A 20,986-nucleotide genomic window follows, 5' to 3' on the forward strand; every position below is an offset into this window, starting at 1 on the left:
GAGAGGAGTACAAAAAAGAGAAACATCCATACCATGGTTAACACAGACCTGCCAAGACCCAATTGTAGGACTTGGGCTGTCCCAGGCATCTTATCTCCTTCTGTGGCCTCAGAGAGAAGAGGTTGTCCCTGTACATTTGTTTCCTCTACTCTGATCTCTCCTCCACCCCGAGACTCTACTGCAATAGTTACTCAGCTTTTAGACAAAGGGGGCTGGTGAGTCTCAGACTTTGCCCCGTGGAATGACTGGGGAAGAAGCAGCTGTGGGGACCTTTGACAGACTTGTGAGCTGGAGATTCTGCCCAGCCCAGAGAGGTCACACCTTTTGAGGCCCCACCAGCACACACAAGTACCTATAACCTAGCCCCATGGAGTTTATGTGATTTGAGGGGATTACACAGATGTTACCTGGTGCAGACACTGGGGAAAGACCCCCAGCGCCCCCTGCTTCCCACTGACCAAACTGCACTTAGCGAATGTAATATTAGAGGCACAATCCTGACAGCCTGGCCTCAAATATCCATGGACCACAGCCCTTGCTCTGTCCCCAGGTAACTATATTAATAAACAGACCTTTCCATTGTAGGAATTCCTAGACTACCAGGAGGAATACATGTGGAAATACACTCTACAAGGTGAATGGATTTCAGGGACGTGCGAATGCATAAGTCTGGGAGCAAAGCCTGAAATCCTTTTTTTAGCAGGCTCACATGAGGGTGACTGGTGACCTAGTCTGAATGGAGGCAGCTTGTTCTGCAACAGGACAAAGAAGGCAACTACTGGGAAAGAGGCAGAGTTCTTAGTAGAAGTAGCAGAGTGTGCAATACTCAGGGACATAGTAGCAGACATTCCCGATGGAAAAACAATTGCTACACAGTGACCACTGCATGGAAACAGTGGACAACGAGGGTGCTCTGGACAGATAGTAAGAAAGATGGTTTTATATCGAAGAGATTGGAAGATGCTTATGACAATTTTATTCATATATAAGTAACTTCACTTCAAATACACAATTTAAAGTTTTCAAAAACATGATGTTTCAAGAGGTAGATAGACATGTGAAAGTATCACGACGGTCAAGTTAATGATGGAGGGACAGGACAGGGATCCTCAAGATGGGTATCTTTGGCATAAACATTGTTTTGTGTTAAGAGTAATCACAACTCTACCAATCCAAGAAGTCTTTACCTCCCATTCAACTGCCTGCCTGTCTGAAGAACACATCTATTAATACAGATTCCTTTTTACCTAAGAAACTTTTCTATATAACAGGGCAACCTTTGTTTTCCAAACATCTCTTTTCATCTTCCTGCTGAAAGTCTTCCTCCCTTTAGTGTCTCCAGACCCTTACTCCTCTCCTTAACTCAGGATGTCAGATAAGCCTCATGTTGCCTGACTTGTGTTTGGGAGACTCAGAAAGGAAAAGAGTCTCCCAAACACTCACCCCATCTGTTATCTGCTCTGTGTTTAAACAGGGGAAAAAATAGAGTGAGGTATTTGAAAATTGGGCCCATAATGACCTTTCCAGAAATATTAGCAGTGTTTATACTATCTTGTCTGTGTTCATCCATTTATGTGACAAATGTCAGATATTTTCTCTACTTCCAATGGGATTGCTGACATTAATTTGTAAGACAGTTATCATATGTTTGCATTTATAGGAGGATTAGGAGGAACTTAACGGAGGACCATGGGGGAGAAAAAGGGGGAACGGGGGGAAGGGGAGCAGAAGGGAGGGAGGCAAACCATGAGAGACTTTTGAATGTTGAGAACAAACTGAGGACTGATGGGTATGGGGGAGAGGGGAAGGGGGGTGATGGGCATGGAGGAGGGCACTTGTGGGGATGAACACTGGGTGTTATATGGAAACCAGCTTGACAATAAACTATTTGTAAAAATAAATAAATAAATAAATAAAATAAAAATAGTTTATTGTCAAGTTGGTTTCCATATAACACCAGTGCTCATCCCCACAAGTGCCCCTCTCCGGACAATAAACTATTTTTAAAAAAAGAATGATAAGGCAATAAATTTCATGAAGTTTTGGGGCGCCTGGGTGTCTTAGTCGGTTAAGCGTCCGACTTTCGCTTAGGTCATGGTCTCGCGGTTCGTGGGTTCGAGCCTCGCGTCGGGCTCTGTGCTAACTGCCAGCTCAGAGCCTGGAGCCTGTTTCAGTCTGTGACTCCCTCTCTCTCTGACCCTCCCCTGCTCACGCTGTCTCTCTCTTTCTCTCCTTGAAATAAATAAAACATTAAAAAAATTAAAAAAAAATAAATTTCATGAAGTTTTAAACCACACACACACACACACACACACACACACAAAAACATAGCTCTATTTAGTTGGGTTTGTTGTGCCTGAATCGCGAGTCCCCTGAGACCTCCAAGGAGCTGACACCGATGCAAGTACATAAGGGTCCTTATTACAAGCTCGAGCAGGGACTCACCCGTCTACCGCGCAGCGGCAGCAAAGTGAAGCCGCGAACAATAGTGAGCAGGGTTTTTATGGGGTAAGGGACAGCGGTGTTACAGTGCACACATTGTACATATTGCATCATCACATAAGCACCAATCATAATAGTACAGCACCCATAGTAACAGTTTTGACCATTCAGTGTCTGTGAGGCATCCGTTAATTTTGGTGGGACCCAATCACGACCTTTGAGAATCCTTTGAAAATGACCAATTATGATTGAGCTCAAAGGGCCTATGTGGGGTTTAGGCAAGCGGTGAGTGATTGTCTAGTTTGTACAGAGTAACTTCCCGCAGTTCCCAGCCCTGACTCAGACCACAGGAATGTTACACATTTCTTTTGATTGGCTGATCTGAGGGAGGTCCGAGGGTGGCTTCAGCTAAGGCTTTTCCTGGAATTGGGGCTACAGCCCGAGGTTGCTCTTAATGGAGGACTTAATTTCAGGCTCCTCAGGTTAAAGGCAAGTACTTCTAAGAATCAGGCATGCCCAGACTTATAAAACTAACTCAAATGGTTTTCAAGCTTACATGATCTGGAAAAATATTTGGTGTTAAAGCTAATTTAAGGTTGTTGGTTTAATTAAAACAGATGTATCTTTAGTGTTATCAGCATTAAATATAAAAGTTAAATTCAGCTTATGTTTATTAAAAGTCATATGTTCATGTTATCTCTGTGGTAATTGGCAGAAAAAAATTTTGAAGTAATGGTCTACTTTTTCTAATGCCTCATGACGATATGTACACACAAATTCTAAACATAACTGTTGATAATAAATACGGTACATAGATGTAAGTAAGATTAAAATATTCATAGGTAAACTTTTAAACAGCTTCCAAAATCTTTGGTTACCTAAAACTTTAAAGTTTAACTAAGTTAAATGATGAGTAAAGTTAATTCATTGATTATATAGATAATTTTCAAATAAGATAAAATAATGAAACATTAAATACTGAACATAGTCCATCTACTTTTGCCTTATTACAGAGAAACTAAAGATAAATCTAGGTCTGTTAGGAACATGTATGTTTAATTAATAGATTGACTATTAAAGGCTTGTTTCTAGAAATTATGAAATATATTCATAAATGTGCCAATCTACAGAATTCTGATGTAATAGCTCACGATTTGTTACTGATGGGGTCTTGGGGTGATAGTGGGGATTTGGAGCCAATGACCAAGAAAAAATTCTTGAAGACATCTTTGGTGCAAAAAGGTGATTTTATTAAAGCATGGGGACAGGGTCTGTGGGCAGAAAGAACTGCACTGGGGTTGTGAAAAGTGACTGATTACATACCTTCAGGTTGGGATGGGATTAGGAACAACATTAAGTCTCTCAGGAATTTTGGAAGTAAGGTTTCCAGGACCTCATGGGGCTAGCTGTTCTTAGGATAACATCATTTATTACTACTTAGTAAAACCTTAGTCATGAGACCCTTCAGATGTATATCATATGCTTGGAGTATAATTACCAGCATATACTTGGGGTTAAAGATAAAGGTGGTTTGTAAAGGATTTTTTATGTGTTTAAGGAGACACAGGATCCTGGAGGATCAGAACAATGTTAAGCCAAGATTCCCTTTTGTCCCTAGCAAAGTACCATCATCAAGACAGCTGAGCTCCTAGAGGAAGGTCACTTCGCCTGTTTCAAGGACTTGTCAATGGGCTATAGGCAGTAAGGGAATTTAATTTTTCATTTGCCTTTGTTACCCACATCACCATGGCAAGCAATTAAACCCCCTTACATCTTGATGAGGATGACATTATATTGATAAGTTTGTCCTTTTCTTTGTTCTTAGGCAGCCAGGAGTTCCTGAGGAATATAACACATATCCCGCTGGGCAGGGGGTTGGTCTGGCTCTGTTAGCTTGTGCTTGACCTCAGCTTGCCTTATGGTCCCTCATCAGTTACTACTTAGTTTTCACTAGATATTAAAGTTCCTAAGAATTAAGAATTCTAATAAATGTAATTAAGACTGCTGGAAATAACAAGAGGAACAACTCTATGTCAGGAAAATGTGACATGTGTTTTGGTAACTAAAACTAACTAACTAACTAAATAAATATATAAAAATAAAAGAAATAAATATACATTTTTGTTTGGGGGCAGGGAGGAAGGTGGTTTTAACCTAAGGTGACACTGGTTATTTAAAAAGGAAACAAAGGACAAATTGTGAATTTAGGAAAGAAAGTCTTTAAAAAGTTTATGGAAAAGGAATCTGTGGAAAGAAATTTCATGTGTAGTCAGTACTGACTAAGATTAGGGCCAATTTTAAGTGAATAAAGAAGTTTCATATCAAAAGCACACTGGTGCAAAATTTTTATTTTCTATTTGTTAATTAGAAAAAGTTTTCTTGAACTCTTAGTCTGCTATTAATAAGAAATTGTAAACAGAAGTTTTTTCTGTACCTTTGAAGTTATGTGTAGAAGGAAAAATAAAAACCAAAACCAGAATCTTATTATTAAAAGAGCTAAATTTTGTTCACAATTATTTAACATTTTGTATTTCCTTTTGGATTTTTTTGACAGTTTGCTTAAATGGATAGTTAAATATTGTTTCATAACAATTTGTGATCCTATTGAATCACATGTTCAAACCTTTTGATATTTTTTGACATACTTCCCAAAATCAAATTCCAAAGTGAAGAAGGCCCATGGAATATTTCAAAGGTTCTGTGAAAAATTATAGTAATTAGACTCTCTATGTATGTTAAATTACATGGGAAAGATTGTCGTATAAGTGATAATAAAATCTCTTAGATTATTTAGATTTTTGGATATTTTATTAAAATAAATGTTTCGGGGTGCCTGGGTGGCTCAGTTAGTTAAACAACCTACTCTTGATTTTGGCTGAGGTCATGATCTCATGGTTCATGAGTTCAAGCCCTGCATCAGGCTCTGTGCCAGGTAACCCCAAAAGTGCTCTTTGAGTGGCTAAACTGGGGCTAAGTGACAGAAAAGAGGGGTTTCACAAAGTCCTCTGTTTCCATAGGGACCCTCACACATCAGAAGATGACATGAACCACCTATTTGATTGGAAAATCATTTGGTGGTGTGGTGATCTGAGGAAGTGTCCTGAGAGAGTCCTGGGGACCTGCACAGCTGCCTCTGACTGTCCCCAGCCCCTACCTCCTCAAGGAAAATATTCAGAAAATGGTTTTCTACTTCTCTCTGTGTCTCTCTCTCAAACATATAGAGAAATGCCCAGTGAATCAGCCATGATGGGCATGTGTACTATAACATTTCATACCATGAATGATAGTGACTTTGTTGTAAACATGATAACTGTCTCATTTTGTCCTAAAATTTTCAAGTGTCCCATAAATTCTGTGTGTGGTTATTTCCCTTCCTGTGGCTAATTTTCCTGAACAGATCATAAAAATGTGTGACTGGGTGTCTATTTCTTACCCCAAACACACATCTTACATTCTGGGGGTTATCTAAAATATTCCATTAAAATAATTATATATAGGTATATATCATATAATATATAATTATTCACCAACCCAATCACCACAACAAGAATGCACTGTGGAAATATTGTAATATGTTTTTCTTAATTTTTCAGTGAAGAGACATGTTTTATGCACACAATGACAGAGAGATGGTTCATGAGTCCATAGGGAGAGAGTACACTAAACACAGAGACTTACCTGCACACAGAAAAGAAGTACATAATATCCATAATAATGAGAAACATTTATAAATTCACAATTCTACTCTTACATAAATAACTTATTAAATTTAAATTTCTAAAAATGCTCTTTTANTATTTTAATTATTCTATCAATAAATAACAAATAATTATATAATATTAATTATTTTTAAAGTTTACTTATTTATTTTGAGGTGGGGGTAAGCAGAGAAAGAGAAGGAGAGAGAATCCCAGACAGGTTGCACACCGCCAGTGCAGAGCCTGATTCAGGGACTGAACCCACAAACCATGAGATCATGACCTGAGCTGAAATCAAGACTGAGTTGCTTAACTAACTGAGCCATCCAGGCACTCCTGTTAAACGTTTTTACAAGATTTATGAGGATTAAGTGACAAATGAACATTATGTACATTCACGGTGTACAGCGTGAAGATTTCATGTGCATGTACTTTGCCGAATGGGTGCCATAGTCAAATTTATTGTCATTTCCATCACCTCACAGAGTTCTTTTTCCTCTACTTCCTCAGCATACTGTAGGCATACAGATCACTCTTATTAGTTATGGTCACCATATTTCACATAAGATCCCAGAACTTTCACATCTTATCACTGATATTTTTAAAATTTGTTTGTTTGTTTGTTTTGAGAGAGAAAGTGTGTCCAAGTGGGGGAGAGACAGAGAGAGAGACACAGAGAGAGAGACTCTTGAGCAAGTTCTGCACTGTCAGCATAGATCCTGATGTGGGTCTTGAACCCACAAACTGTGAGATCATGACCTGAGCCAAAACCAAAAGTCAGATCCTTAACTGACTGAGCCACCCAGGCGCTCCTGATCACTGATATTTTGTACCCTTTGCTCCTTTTGATTTAACCTGGAACAAATTGTAAATTGTTCTAGAAATGTCAAGTGACTCAAGAGTGGTAGAAATGGATGAGTAAGGTGTGTCAAGTAAAAAATGTGCCTGGGTTTATTCTCAACAAGTCAGCTTTTGTCTTTTTCACCCCGAAATTTTCCCTCTCAACCACAGTTGGAGGGCAGCTCATTTTCTCACAAATAACTTGTTTTGAAAAGCAGAGAACAATAATTGTGACACTGAGATTCCCTTTTGAAACAAAATATTTAGTCTACAATGACATACTCCTAGATGTAGAAGTACACTTAAATAGACTGTAGCATGTACACCCGATAGTGTCAGGCATGTGATCACTCTGGAAATTGATGGTGACAAGGTAGGACACAGGCTGGTTCTTACTGGGCCTGGGAAATCCCACCCACAGTCATTTTCCTGGGTCCTGAGTAAGATCAGCTGTAGGAAAGTCACACCCATGGGACCTACTTCACCCCTTTTCCTGGAGCAGGCTCAGCGTTTTTCCAGTAATGGTGGAGCCACCTATTCACCCTCTGACATTATAAAAAGTGGTTATCAGGCCTTAGGACCCCTTAAGGGCCCCATACCTGACACCCACCCCGATCTGTGCCTGATACCCCTCTCTCTGACATCCCAGCTGAAGGTTCAGGCACCCTGTCAGTATGCCAGGCCAGCTCCATGCCTTCCATTCCTCCTGGGCCTGTGTCCTTACACAGAGTCTCACAATGAGTCCCTTTGTGCCACCATGCTCCTGGACAGTGCCAGCATAGGAGCCTGGGAAGGAAGGGAAGTGCTCTGCCCTGACCCCACCAAGAGCATACTCTATGCCCTAGAAGGTCTGTCAATTCATTGAAATGGCCCAGGAACATCTGACCCAGAGAGAAAAGTTCTTAGGAATAATTATTTTTCTTCCTTGATGATGATGATGATGATGATGATAAACACTCCAGAGGTTCTGGTCTTATTAAATATGGATCAAAAAGAGGGGCGCCTGGGTGGCTTAGTCGGTTAAGTGTCCGACTTTCGCTTAGGTCATGATCTCGCGGTTCGTGGGTTCGAGCCGCGCGTCGGGCTCTGTGCTGACTGCCGGCTCAGAGCCTGGAGCCTGTTTCAATCTGTGACTCCCTCTCTCTGACCGTCCCCTGCTGCATCCTGTCTCTGTCTCTCTCTCCTAGAAATAAATTAAAAAAAAAACATTAAAAAAAAAATATGGATCAAAAAGCATAGTTTTGTTGTCATCATGAGTTTTAGTTTTGTTTTGTTTTAAGATTTCCTAAGACATCAGAACATTAAATGGGAAATTGAGAGGAGAGCCAGGGTGTATCAGAAGCTACTTCTGGGTGTAGCTAGTGTTAAAGGACAAACTTACAACCCAGTAAGTTGAAATTTCTTATGGCCTTTATTCATCCATTCAGGAGCCTGGCAACATCACATCTGACAAAGGAGGTGCTTAGAGGAGTCCTAGGAAACAGAGGCTTTCATAGGGAGAAGCTGGGCAGGACAAGGAAGGTATCAGTAGGAAAAAGGGTTGTTTCTGGCAAGGTCATTCTCTCTTAGGGGAAGGGCAGGGAGTCCCATCAGGCAGATGGTGACCAGGAAATTCCTGATGGATTGGTTGAAAACTCCACTCCTGGAGAGACTGAAACTTCAGATAGGTTAAGTATGAAGTCTTTACAGAACTTGATATAAGTGACCATTTTGAGCCTATTGTTTTCTTCCTAACACTAGGATATGTCCAAGTTACTTTATTTTAAAATGGGAAAGTACCCAGAGCAGTCTGAGGTTTCCTTCCTTCCTTCCTTCCTTCCTTCCTCCCTCCCTCCCTCCCTCCCTCCCTTCTCTCTCTCTCTCTTTCTTTCGTTCTTTCTTTCTTTCTTTTCCTTTCTTCTTCTTCTTCTTCTTCTTCTTCTTCTTCTTCTTCTAGAGAGAAAGAATCCAAGGAGGGGCAGAGAGAGAGAGAGAGAGAAAAGAGAGAAATAGGGCTCAAGCTCACCCAAAGCAGGGCTCAAACACACCCAGTATTGGAACTCAAACTCAGGAGCTGTGAGATCATGACCTGAGCCGAAGTCAGATGCTTAATGACTGAGCCACCCAGGTGCCCCCTAGAGCAGTCTGAGTTTTTTGTCCATCTTCTTCATCTATTTGTATCACTGTGTCCATCACCAACATCAAACAACTGACAGTAGTAGTCAGCCTCGTCCTCAGGTTGCAGCTCAGAGATGAGCAAAATCCCTGCATTGGCAGAGGCATCTTTGGATCCAGAGAAGCGATTGGGGACCCCAGAGCCTTGATGCTTATTTGAATCTGTTACAAAGGTAAGGAGGTAATGAGGAGGGCTCCCTGTCTTTTGTTGGTACCAGGATATGGGGTAAATATCAATCCTTTCACTGTTCAGAGTGCAGGTGAGTCTGCCTGTTGTTCCCAGAGATGCAGAGAGGGAGGGTGGCTGGGTCACCACAAATTGGGAGATGGAACCTGTGAACACAGACATACGTGGGTGATGAGGCAGGAGCCTGGGTAAATTTCCTCAGAGTTCTGAGTAAGAGGGGCTGATACAGGCTAGGAACTGATAACTTGTCCCCAAGGCCTATCCCTACCTGTGCAGTGGCAGAGGAGCAGTAGGAGGAGAGGAGTCCAGGCCATGGTGACACAACATGTGGTCCCCACAGTAAGCCTGACTGTTCCTGGCCTCCTTTTGTCTTCTACCCTTTGCTACAGGAGGGGCTGTCCATGCAAATGGGTTCTATCTAGTGACTGCCCAACCCCTCCCTGAGCCCTGGTGCTGGAGCTCAGCTCACACCACACATTGAAGAGGATGGAGGTTGGCTTCAGCCCTGGGGAGAGCCCTAGGAGGAAGCCCCTGCTGAGACAACACACAGGTCCCTCCTCAGGTGACTTTGCCAGGCCAGAGAGGACAAAACTGCTAAGTTCCCAGCAGGGATCAGAGGGCCTAGTCCTCAGGTCCAGGCTCCCCTGAGCAGTTGTGTAGGGACCACAGTGCAGTCTCACAGAGCCACCTGCTGGTCACAGGCCCAAAGCCCTGAGGGCCCAGCCAGTTTCTGCACCTCACCAGTTCCCTATGTATTCACACATCAGTGATCTGATTTACTGATGGTGTGATTCCATAGTGGTGTCCATGATTACTGTAGTGTTTTTCACTCTCAGAAGGAGTCCTGGTTTATGTGAGATGCAAAATTCACCTAAATTACAACATAAGTTGCTGGCACTCCAGAGATGATACTGCAAGCGTCATATCCCTCCATTGATATGCAATTTAGAAAATTGACATATATAGGTAAAAGTGTTTACACAAACTCTAGATCTTGAAGATTTTCTTCTGTTTTCTTCTGAAAGACAATAGCTTTATGTTTTACAGTTAAGTCTAGGATACATTTAATAAGTTTTTTGTTTGTTTGGTTTTTTTTTTTTTAGTAAGAAGAGAGGTTTAGTAATATTCATTTCCCCCTATGGATATCTAATTGTTCTGTGGTCATTTGTCCAAAGCGTTATCCTTCCTCTAAAAGAATTTTTCAACTTTGTCAAAAATAAATAACTTATGAGTCAGCTGAGGCCTTAGCTGGATCTCCTCCTTTTCCTGTGCTGGTTATCTGTGGCAGCCATGAAGACTGTTCAACCCCAAGGCCAAGGTAACCAAGCCTAGGTAGCATGGATGGTCAACATCAGAGTGGGTCTGGGGCTGCAGAACATGCTGAGGACCAGCTTGGGGCCTAAGGGCACCATAAAGATGCTTGTTTCTGGTGCTGGAGACATCAAGCTTACTAAAGATGACAATGTGCTGCTTCATGAAATGCAAGTTCAATACCCAACAGTCTCCATAGCCAAAGTAGCAACAGCCCAGGATAATATAACTGGTGATGGTACCACTCCCAATATCCTAATCATTGGGAAGCTGCTGAAACAAGCATATCTCTACATTTCGGAAGGTCTTCATCTCAGAATAATATTCAAAGAATTTAAAACTGCGAAGGAAAAGGCACTTCAGTTTTTGAAACAAATCTAAGAAATGGACACAGAAATACTCCTAGAGGTGGACAGAGCATCTCTACATACTAAAGTGCATGCTGAACTTGCTGAGGCCTTAGTTAACACCGGCTGTAGTGGACTCCAGTTTTGCCATTAAACAAGATGAACCTATTGACCTCTTCGTAGTTGAGGTCATGGAAATAACATAGATATCTGAGCCTGATACAAGGTTAATTAGAGGTCTTGTTTTGGACTGTGGGGTTTGGCATCCATCCTGATGTGAAAAAAAAAAAGTAGAAGATGTATACTTTCTCAAGTGCAATGTGTCCTGAGAATATGAATAAACAGAAGTGAATTCTGGCTTTTTAAAAATAAGAGTGCAGAAGGGAGAGAGAAACTCATAATAGCTGAAAGAAAATTTATCAAAGATAGAGTTAAAAATAGTAGAATTGAAAAAGAAAGTCTGTGGTGATTCACATAAAGTATTTGTTGTTATTGGGGCACGTGGCTGGCTTAGTCAGTTCAGCGTCTGACTTCAGCTCAGGTCATGATGTCACAGTTTGTGGGTTTAAGCCCCATATCAGGCTCTGTGCTGACAGCTCAGAGCCTGGAGCCTCTTCAGATTCTGTGCCTCCTTGTCTCTGTCTGACCTTTCATCTCTTGTTCTCTCTCTCTCCCCAAAATGAATAGATAAACTTCAAAAAATTGTTTTCCCAGATTTAAAAAAGCTTTTTATTTTAAGCTGACTTAGAGTAATTTGATCAAATCTATCTTTGTGAGCAAATTAAAACATTTATCTTTTCTTCCTATGTTATTCCTTCAAAATTTAGAAAAAATATCTGTAAGTACTGTGATATTTTTTGACGATATATTTATTTGCATAAGTTCAATGAGAATCTGTTCTCCTTGAACAAGACACAACAGCAAAATTGGTTATATTACCAAGACTTTGACTGGAGTGTCACATTTGAGGGAGACATACATAGACTCAGATATGAACAGATAGCTTTAAAGAACTAAAGTTGACTTTGTGGAGACAATAAAGCTCTTTGGAAATACTAGCCTGGTACCTTCTTACAGAGCTCCCCATAGCATCACCAGGTGAGTAAATAAGGTGACTTATGGCAAGTGCAGGAACTTCAAGATATTTTGAGAAACTCAAGAGGGGAGTCCTGAGTTCAAGCCCCACATTAGGTGTATAACTTACTTTAAATAAATAAATGAAAGTTCAATCTACAGATTCCTTATAAAAGGTCTATGAGGAGCACCAGGATGGCTCCGTTGGTTGAACGTCTGACTTTGGCTTGGGTCATGATCTCAAGGTTTGTCAGTTTGAGCCTCACATTGGGCTCTCTGCTGCCAGCCTATCAAGAATTTTGGATTCTCTGTCACCCTGTCTCTTTGCCCTTCCCTTTCTTGCACTATCTATGTCTCAAAAAATAAATAAAACATTAAAAAATATAAAACAATATAAGTTTTATCAAATCAGGCTTTAAATAGCCTACATTGTCAACCACTATTCTTGCTGAATTTATATAAATAATCATGCCAATATTTTGGAAACAACTTATTTTGCAAACTAAGTAGTATTAATTTGGCTAATTTTTAGTAAAATTGAAAGTTATTACAGAGAAAAATATGTTTCAAGAACACACCCTTGTAGATACTAGATTTTAATCTTGATCATTGTAAACTGGACCAAATCCTGGTTCTTCTTGTGTCCCTCAATTCTTGGCTACAATTCTCTCAGCTAATATTTTCTATTTTCTTTTTTTTTTTATTTCAGAGAGAGAGAGAGAGAGAGAGAGCATGAGCAGGGGAGGATCAGAGAGAAAGGGAGACACAGAATCTGAAACAGGCTCCAGGCTCTGAGCTAGCTGTCAGTACAGAGCCCAACGCGGGGCTCGAACCCAAGAACCGTGAGATCATGACCTGAGCCGAAGTCGAACGCTCAACTGACTGAGCCACCAAGGCGCCCCTAAGCTAACATTTTCAATTTTTTCTCTCACCTTTCTGACAATTGGAATAACTTGGTAACTAAAGCTCCCCGAATTCTGCAAAATTAACAAAAATGACTGCATGTAAGCTTCAGAGAAATCCCCTCATTAACTCATGCATAGACAATCTTCCTGCCTGCTGCTCTGTGGGCGCCTCAAAAAGATCACCAGACATGTCTAAACTGAAAACACTAAAGCTGATCAGATCACCACTGCCTGCCTTCGTTCCATCTGCAGATGCTTCCAGCCAGATATCTAGACGTCTCACTGGCAGCGCTCAGGACTCAGACACTGGTTTATAAGTAGCTTCAACCATTAGTCTATGTTTCATTTTTGTTTCCATAAAAATGTCACTTATCAATTACCTGATTCTTTGCCCAATGTGGACCTGACTTTGGGAGCCCACCTGCATCACCACCTCCTGAAATGAGTTTAACTGAACTGACTTATTGTCAGGCTATTTGGTTCAACAAGATGAAACAATATACTTGCTCAACTTTGGATATATGAGACTTTAGGGAAAAATCAGAGCAGGGATCTGTAGGGGAGAAGGGCAGGCTGCCCCTCGATGGGCCACATTGGCATGAAGATTATCATGAGTTAAAAAGCGGTTGAAGCCCATCCAGCACACTCAGGAAAAATGCTTTCATGTCTCCTGAACTGACTAAAAGAACTTAGGGGAAACACCTGCTCGGGGAAGAGAGCTGGCACCACAGACAGCTGCACTAGGATGTGAACGAGGTGGGGCAGACGGGGGACCCTGCAAGGCCTGTTTGGTTACAGTTCTCTCTGTCCCATTGTTTCCCAGGGGCCCTGCATACATTGTTTACCAAACATCTACTCTTCTTCTGTCTGTAAAGTACATTTCTTTGCATTGAATATTAGACCTCTACCTCCTTCTGTGTAGTTCAGAAAAACATATATCCCTCTGTAGCAGGATCCTCACAGAGTCGTAACACTGAGACTTTTCTTTCCAGAAACCAACTTTATTCCAGCCGGCACTGCTCAGTTGGGTTTGTACCCAAAGAATTGAACCCTAAATGTCACATGGTATAGTTTTTAATTTATATTTTACTTCGTTGTCTCCCATATGTGGTAACACACAAACATGTAGTCTGATTAAATGGTCTCATGTTATAAGGTCGTGAGGGATGTTGTCACATACTATAGTCAGGTTGCCCTGAGGTTTTTTTCTTTCCTTAGGGAGGGGACCCTACCATATTTCCCCCCTTTGATGCTCAGAACCCTTTATTTTGGATCAAAGAGCATCATCTTTTTTTTTTCTTTCATAGTTTATTGTCAAGTCGGTTTCCATATAACACCCAGTGCTCATCCCAACAAGTGCCCTCCTCCATGACCATCACCCCCCTTCCCTTCTCCCCGACCCCATTATCCCTCAGTTTGTTCTCAGTATTCAAGTGTCTCTCATGATTTGCTTTCCTCCCTCTCCCCAATTATTTTCCCCCTTATCCCCCATGGTCCTCTGTTAAGTTTCTCCTGATCCATTATAAGTGAAAACATATGGTATCTGTCTTTCTCTGGCTAACTTATTTCAAAAGAGCATCATCTGGATTCAGAGGTTTATATTTTTATAACATCATTACAAGAGTGACTGTCTTTTTTTCTCTCTCCCTCTTTTTTTTTTAAATTATGGCCTCAGTGAGACTAGAGACAGACAGTAAAACCAGGAGAGCTAAGGAAGGTAGGATTAAGCAACTTCCTAGAATTAGGAGGATAATTTTTATGAGAGTTTTGAGTCCCCTGAAAGTTGAAAACTATCTTCCAAATAACTCTCCATCATTTTAATCATTCCAGGTCTGGACAGGGACATGAGCAATCCTTTTCATTTGATTTGTGATCTCTTCTATGACCTTTTTCTCATTACCTATCTGTAGGCAGCAATTGCTTAGGTTACACTTTTTACAAACTGTTCTCTCAGAAGCAAGTAGGTATCTAAGGCCAAGAAATTTTGATAGATAATATTGCGCATTTTTGTTTGTTTCTTGGCTAGTAAGTTAAGAGCTCTGGCAGTTTTATTGGTTATAATTTTTATAACTGCTTGTAGTCTGATTATGTGGTTTAGCATGTAAATAGGAGTGCGATAGCCCCAGGACACATCCATCCATCCTCTGCCCAGGTGGCAGGGTCATAATATTGGATTAAATGCTTGGGAGGCCATTTATCATCTTTTTAATTGCCAATTGTAAGGCACGCTACTTCCTTTGAGTCTCTCTGTCTCCATAAACTTGGACTCCCAAGTGTTTCCCTCTCAAAAGTGGGAGTAGGAAGAAAGATGGATGAGTAGTTTTTAGCACATATGACCCTGAGCATACTGAGGGAAGTACTATATAGGCTGTCCTTCCATGTAAGTAGAATAGTCCACTTGTAGCCCACCATTTAACGGCTGTGTTGACATTGTCTCAGGCCTCTGGGAGATGAAAGAAGTTAGACAATGGGTGGGTATCTGCCTCAGGGTGATCAGCGATCCCCCACCATTGGGTTTTCTGGGTAGTTAAGTTATAAAATCTTTGGCCTAAACATGTTAAGTTTTTAACAGGGACGTCGATGAACTTTTTCCCCAGTAAGCAAGACAGTTTTTCCCCAAAATTAAGCTTTTGAGAAGCCAGACTCTGGTAGTAGGACTGGGGTATTTTGTTTTACTATAAGGTTTGTGGGGATCTAATATTCTAGTCTCTTATGGTCATTGTTTCCCCATGTTGGCACCAAGGAAGTATTCTATCCACAAAAGGAAGTTGTTAACAGAAATTTCTCATCACATTTCCAGCCAGCCAGTGTGGCCTCGGCCAATCCTATGGCAAATAGTAGAGCAAGAATCACAATAATAGTGAGAAACAAGACATGACAGTGTATCACAGTAATGAAACATATAGAAAATAAGGACAGCCTTGTTTCATGGACGGTCGATTCCTCAAGCTTCTGCTGTGCATAGATTAGTCACCTTCCTGAGTGACTAAAGCAGGGCTGCAGTCTCCTGGAGCCTCTGGAGATGTAGATTGCTTCTTCCTATGGTCAGCTTGCATGGCATTGATGAATCAAAAATGCACTCCCAGTTTGGAGATGCTGGCTTAACTCTGCTGTAGTGAATCTAGGGACCCACACTGGCTACCTTTACTGCAGTAGAGGTGAACAAAATGATAGTGAACAGGCCCCTCTAGAGGGGTTTTATGAGTTGGACATTTCACTTCTTTATCCATAGTGCATCTCCTGGTTTAAATGGGTGAGCCTCTGTGATCAGATTCACAGGTAATCACTCCCTGGCCCAGTGGTATAAGGTGGTTAGGGTAAAGACAAAAGCCTGCATCTATTGTCTTAGGGTTAGATTGTCTATCTCATTTAAATGCCCCCTCATGCCCTTGATGATGGGGGGAGGGTGCCCATAAAGGATTTTACAAGGGCAGAACCCCATGTGTTTCTTTAATCCCCAACTTGCAGTTGCAGTCTGTCTCCCTAAAGGTCCCTTATTTCTCCTGTCTCATGTTACCCTTTCCCCTATTTATTTCTTCCCTGGAATAGGGCCTATAACTGCTTTTAGGGAACAGAGACAATGACTGTTCTGACTTCTTCAAGCTGATAAGGGACAGTGTAGGGGTACAGCTGTTAGAGTCTACCCAAGGAACGGTTGAGTGTCCCACAGTATGGTTTTATAGGATGGCTGGCAGGCATGAGGCAGCATAAGCATTAGCAGACACAGAGAGAAAAACACAAAATAAAGATTATACTGACCAAACAAGATGGCATCTTAAGATAATGTCTATAGATTTCAAACTTGTCAAACAATCTAGAAGAGACCCTAACTTTGTAAACAACATATGTCAGGGAATTTCTTATACCCAGGTGATGGAGGAGCAGAAGCAGTAAGTAATCAATGATGGCTCTATTTCCAAGAGTTTGACCTTAATTTAATTAAAAAATTTTAATGCATCTAATGCTTGTGAGGTATTATTTAAAGTTTTGCTGAGTATAAGCAGTCAGTCTGCTTTATTTTGAGATGGAAAACTTTTTTAAGAGCCAGGAGTTCTTCTAGAGAAAGAATCAAAGCAGCCATTTACAATTATTAATTTGCAAAATTTTAGGTAAGCCAAATCTGGGTATTATTTTATAAAGCAGAATTTTTATTACTTTTTGTGCCTTTTCTGTCTTGTAGGAGAAGGCCTTTCCCCAATTAGTGAAAGTATTAACCCATACAAACAGATGTTGGAATTTTTTTGACTTTGGCATCTGAGCGAGACCTAATTTTTAGTCTTTCCTGGATAGCCTCCAGTTCCTTGATTGCCTGGGAAAGCAAGTTTGTGGTTGAAAGGATTGCTTTCAAAACATACTTTATGGGCTGATACTAGTTGTAGAACTCTCCTTGACAAAATTTTTTCCAGTAAACATCTTTTGGGCCATTTGATAAGTTTTGTCCCTCCCTAAATGAAAGGCCTTATGCTGTTTTAATGATCTTTTAGCTCTGTGATCTTGGTAATAGTAATTGCCCTGCTCTGTTTGTAACCATCCCAAGGGCTGGAGACAGTGTCTAGGAGTCAGACTCTAGTTTATTATTGTTATTTTATTTTTGGAGGGGGAGAGTAGATGGGATTGAGTCTCCTTTAATAATTGATAAAACAGGAAAACTATTTTCCTGAACCCTGGTAACTACAGCCTACAACATCCAATAATTTCCAAAAGCTTACATAATTGATTATTTATCCTAGAGTTAGTAGCACCATAGTCTCTAATTTAGTTATAATGTCCCTTTCTAGCAAGGGAGTAAGGCTCTCTGGCATTATCAGGAAAAAATGAGGAAAAATAGTTTTTTCCATAAACATCCCAGGGGCTGAGAGAAAAATTTAGTTAGACGTTTTCCGGAGATCCCTCTAATCATCATGCTCATTTAGATAGTTGGTCTGGAGTGGAAAGGAGGACAGAAAAGGTAGCTCTGGTGCCAAGAAGGAAATCAACCAGTTTTCATTCTATATTTAGAGCTACCCAAGGCTTTGGATTTCTGATAGACAGTTGGTTTAGGGGAGCCACAGTGAAGAGCTCCAGGCTCTGGTTAGTCCCTTCCAGGGACATTAGTTATCTGAGCCCTCACAGGTAGAGGTCCCCGAGGGTGTTCAGATCTCCAGTGAATGTCTCCACATAAGGGGCATGGCTTATGGGATTTTCATTTTAGTTGTCCCCTCAGAGAACATTCTCGTTTTAGTGCTCAGAACGGCCATATAACTGTGCCAGGACCTGGGGAAGTCCAGTCTGACATAGTGCATAAGGCCATAACTAAGCTTCAGGGTTCTTTTTTTTTTTTTTTCCTTATACCCATTTGGCAACTTGTAAGAGCTTCTCCAGGGTTTTTTCAAGGCCAACAGCCAATTTTTGCATTTTTTAAAAATATCTATGGCTGCTTGAGTGACAAATTTGTCCTTCAAAGTCATCTCACCCTTAGGAGTGTCAGGGGAGATAGACATATATTTAATGAGAGTCTCCCTCAACCTCTCCAGGAAGGCCATTGGGCTTTCATTTTGTGTTTGTAATATAGTGGCTAATTTAACATAATTTAAGGGCTAAATCTTAGATTTCCTTAATTTTCTTTCCCATACATCTGTCTCATTAATAGTCTGATTTAACAAAAGCATTATATCTTTCCAGATCAACTCAAAAACATACATAATATTCTGAAAAGCCTTTATATACTTATCCAATCAGAAAATTTACCTAGATCTCCTTTTATCTGTCTTAAACCTTGTAATGTAAAGGTTTTTTTCTTCTTGTAAGGGAAATATGCCTGTTACATTACAGGGAGGGCCTGGATAAGGTGGGTAGCAGGGAACAGAATTGTTCTTTTAAGTGTGTGTATATATATATGTGTGTATAATACATATATATATGGAGAAAGAGAGAAATAAAAGCAATATATATTGGTTTTTTAAATATATATATATATGGAGAGAGAGATAGAACCCGAGGAGGAGGAAGTTGAGGTGGAAGACTTCCCTTCCTCCTTCTCTAGGTGTGTTTTGGATACAGGTAAGGGGTCCTTAATTGTTTCCTCTCCCTTTTTTTTTTTTTAAATAGTTTATTGTCAAGTTGGTTTCCATATAACACCCAGTGCTCCTAATTGATGGACTTTAGAAAGAGTTGTCATTAAATTAGGATCCACTTGTGGGGATGAGCACTGAGTGTTATGTGGAAACTAATTTGACAATAAACTATTAAAAAAAAAAATTAGGATCCACTTTACATGCTTACATATATCTTCCCCTTAAGTCCCAAAAACAAACAACATAGGGGAATTCTCCCCATTTCTCTTCACATTTGCAAAGCAAGTCCAATTGTATTGTCATTGATATTTCCCTTTGGTGGCTAGGTTCCTCTTCCAATTTGTATTAGGGCCAAGACTTTGTGCAAAAGAAAATTAATCATAATGCATTCCAATGGAGTAATGGCCTTGGTTGGGGAATTACCATCTATAGGAAAAAGGAAGAGTGTTGTCCCTTACCTCAATTTCCTACAGCTGCCCAGGAGAAACCTCACTTCCTAGGCCCGTGTTTTGGCTGGCTATGTGACTGGCAACCAAAAGCCCTGTGAGTCTCACAAGGTGCTAGGATAAGTCATTCTTATCCAGGCTTGATCCTACCCCTGAGATCTGACGTGATCTTTCCTGTTTTTGTTTAGTTTTGCCTTAACCCTCTGTTTCCCACCTACAGGACCTTGGGGGTGTGGACTGTGACCAAGAAAGACTTTCCTGGTTGTTGTAGGATGCACTAATTTTATTTTGGCCAAGCAATAACTTACGTATTGATTATTGGCCGTTGAGATAGGAGGTTAAAGGACCAAACTCAATGTCTATTTCCCTGTCTTTTTCAACAACGACCACATAAATATGTTTCAGCTATGTGGATATCCATTTTTTTAATACAATGGGCTAAGTTTAGTAAAATGGCTCCCATGTATCTTAGTAAAAGTCCTTCATATATCATCCATTCCTCATATGACAGAGCCATCCATTCTTCTGCTAAACAGCAACAACAAAAATGTGAAGGATTTGGAGGCTGGTACCAAGAGTATTATCATCAATTTCTCAGCCTTTGGACCAAAGGAGGAAGAACTTTAATTTTGACTCTGTGTACTTTTAAAATCCATTTATTTTAACTTAGTCCATCCTGACCACACATAAAATTTCTTTTTAAAGATTTCTCTTCATGAAACTGCTAACTTTTCTTTACAGTTAGATTTTTGTCCCAAGCCATTTCTGTCCAAATAACCAGTCTCATTTAGAACAAAATTACTTTTTTTTACCTTCAACAAAAATATATTTCCATTTCTTATATCTTTGTTTCATATCTCCTACTTTTCTACATACAGAATTGCTTTTCTTGTTTTTATCAGTTTTAACTATATTTAGCAGAATTTTAACTCTTAGAAATCTTAGTCTTCAGTGAAAACTAAGTAGTAACCAGTTGTGAACTCTATGTTACATCAGAATGTTTTTTTAGATGGCAAACTTATGAATCCATTAAGCATAAAGCATATTTTCCCACAGATCCAAATATCCTTCATTTCTCTGCAACAAGTTAGAAGCACAAACCCACATCTTGTAATTAGTGCTTTAGCCTCTTATCTCATTAGATAAATAATGAATTCAATCTCAATTGATCATGTAAGCAAAACTTTAACGTTTTAGGTTACCAAAGACTTTGAAAGCTATCTTAAAAATCACTCATGAAAACTTGGAGACAGACAAAATGAACTGTCATTTTAAGTCACCTTTTTGCTGACAAATTGCAAAAGAGATAACAAGAGCTTATTTGACCTCTAGAAAACCTTATGTAGAATAAAGTTTTATATATTTAATGCTGATAACTCTAAAGACATGTATATTTATTTATTTTAAATTCTTTTTCAGTGTTTATTCATTTTTAAGAGACAAAGAGAGACAGAGCTTGAGTAGAGAAGGGGCAGAGAAAGAGGGAGAAACAAAATCCAAAGCAGGTTCCAGGCTCTGAGTTGTCAGCA

General features: G+C 40.2%; 1 pseudogene; it reads left to right on the plus strand.

Annotated features, from left to right (window-relative positions):
* The first annotated feature begins 9,633 nt into the window (after window positions 1-9,633).
* On the plus strand, window positions 9,634-11,509 carry LOC144229446 (T-complex protein 1 subunit zeta pseudogene; annotated as a pseudogene).
* The last annotated feature ends 9,477 nt before the right edge of the window (window positions 11,510-20,986 follow it).

This window comes from Crocuta crocuta, unplaced genomic scaffold (assembly GCF_008692635.1).
Source record: "Crocuta crocuta isolate KB4526 unplaced genomic scaffold, BGI_CrCroc_1.0 scaffold348, whole genome shotgun sequence".
In the NCBI taxonomy this organism is placed as follows: domain Eukaryota; kingdom Metazoa; phylum Chordata; class Mammalia; order Carnivora; family Hyaenidae; genus Crocuta; species Crocuta crocuta.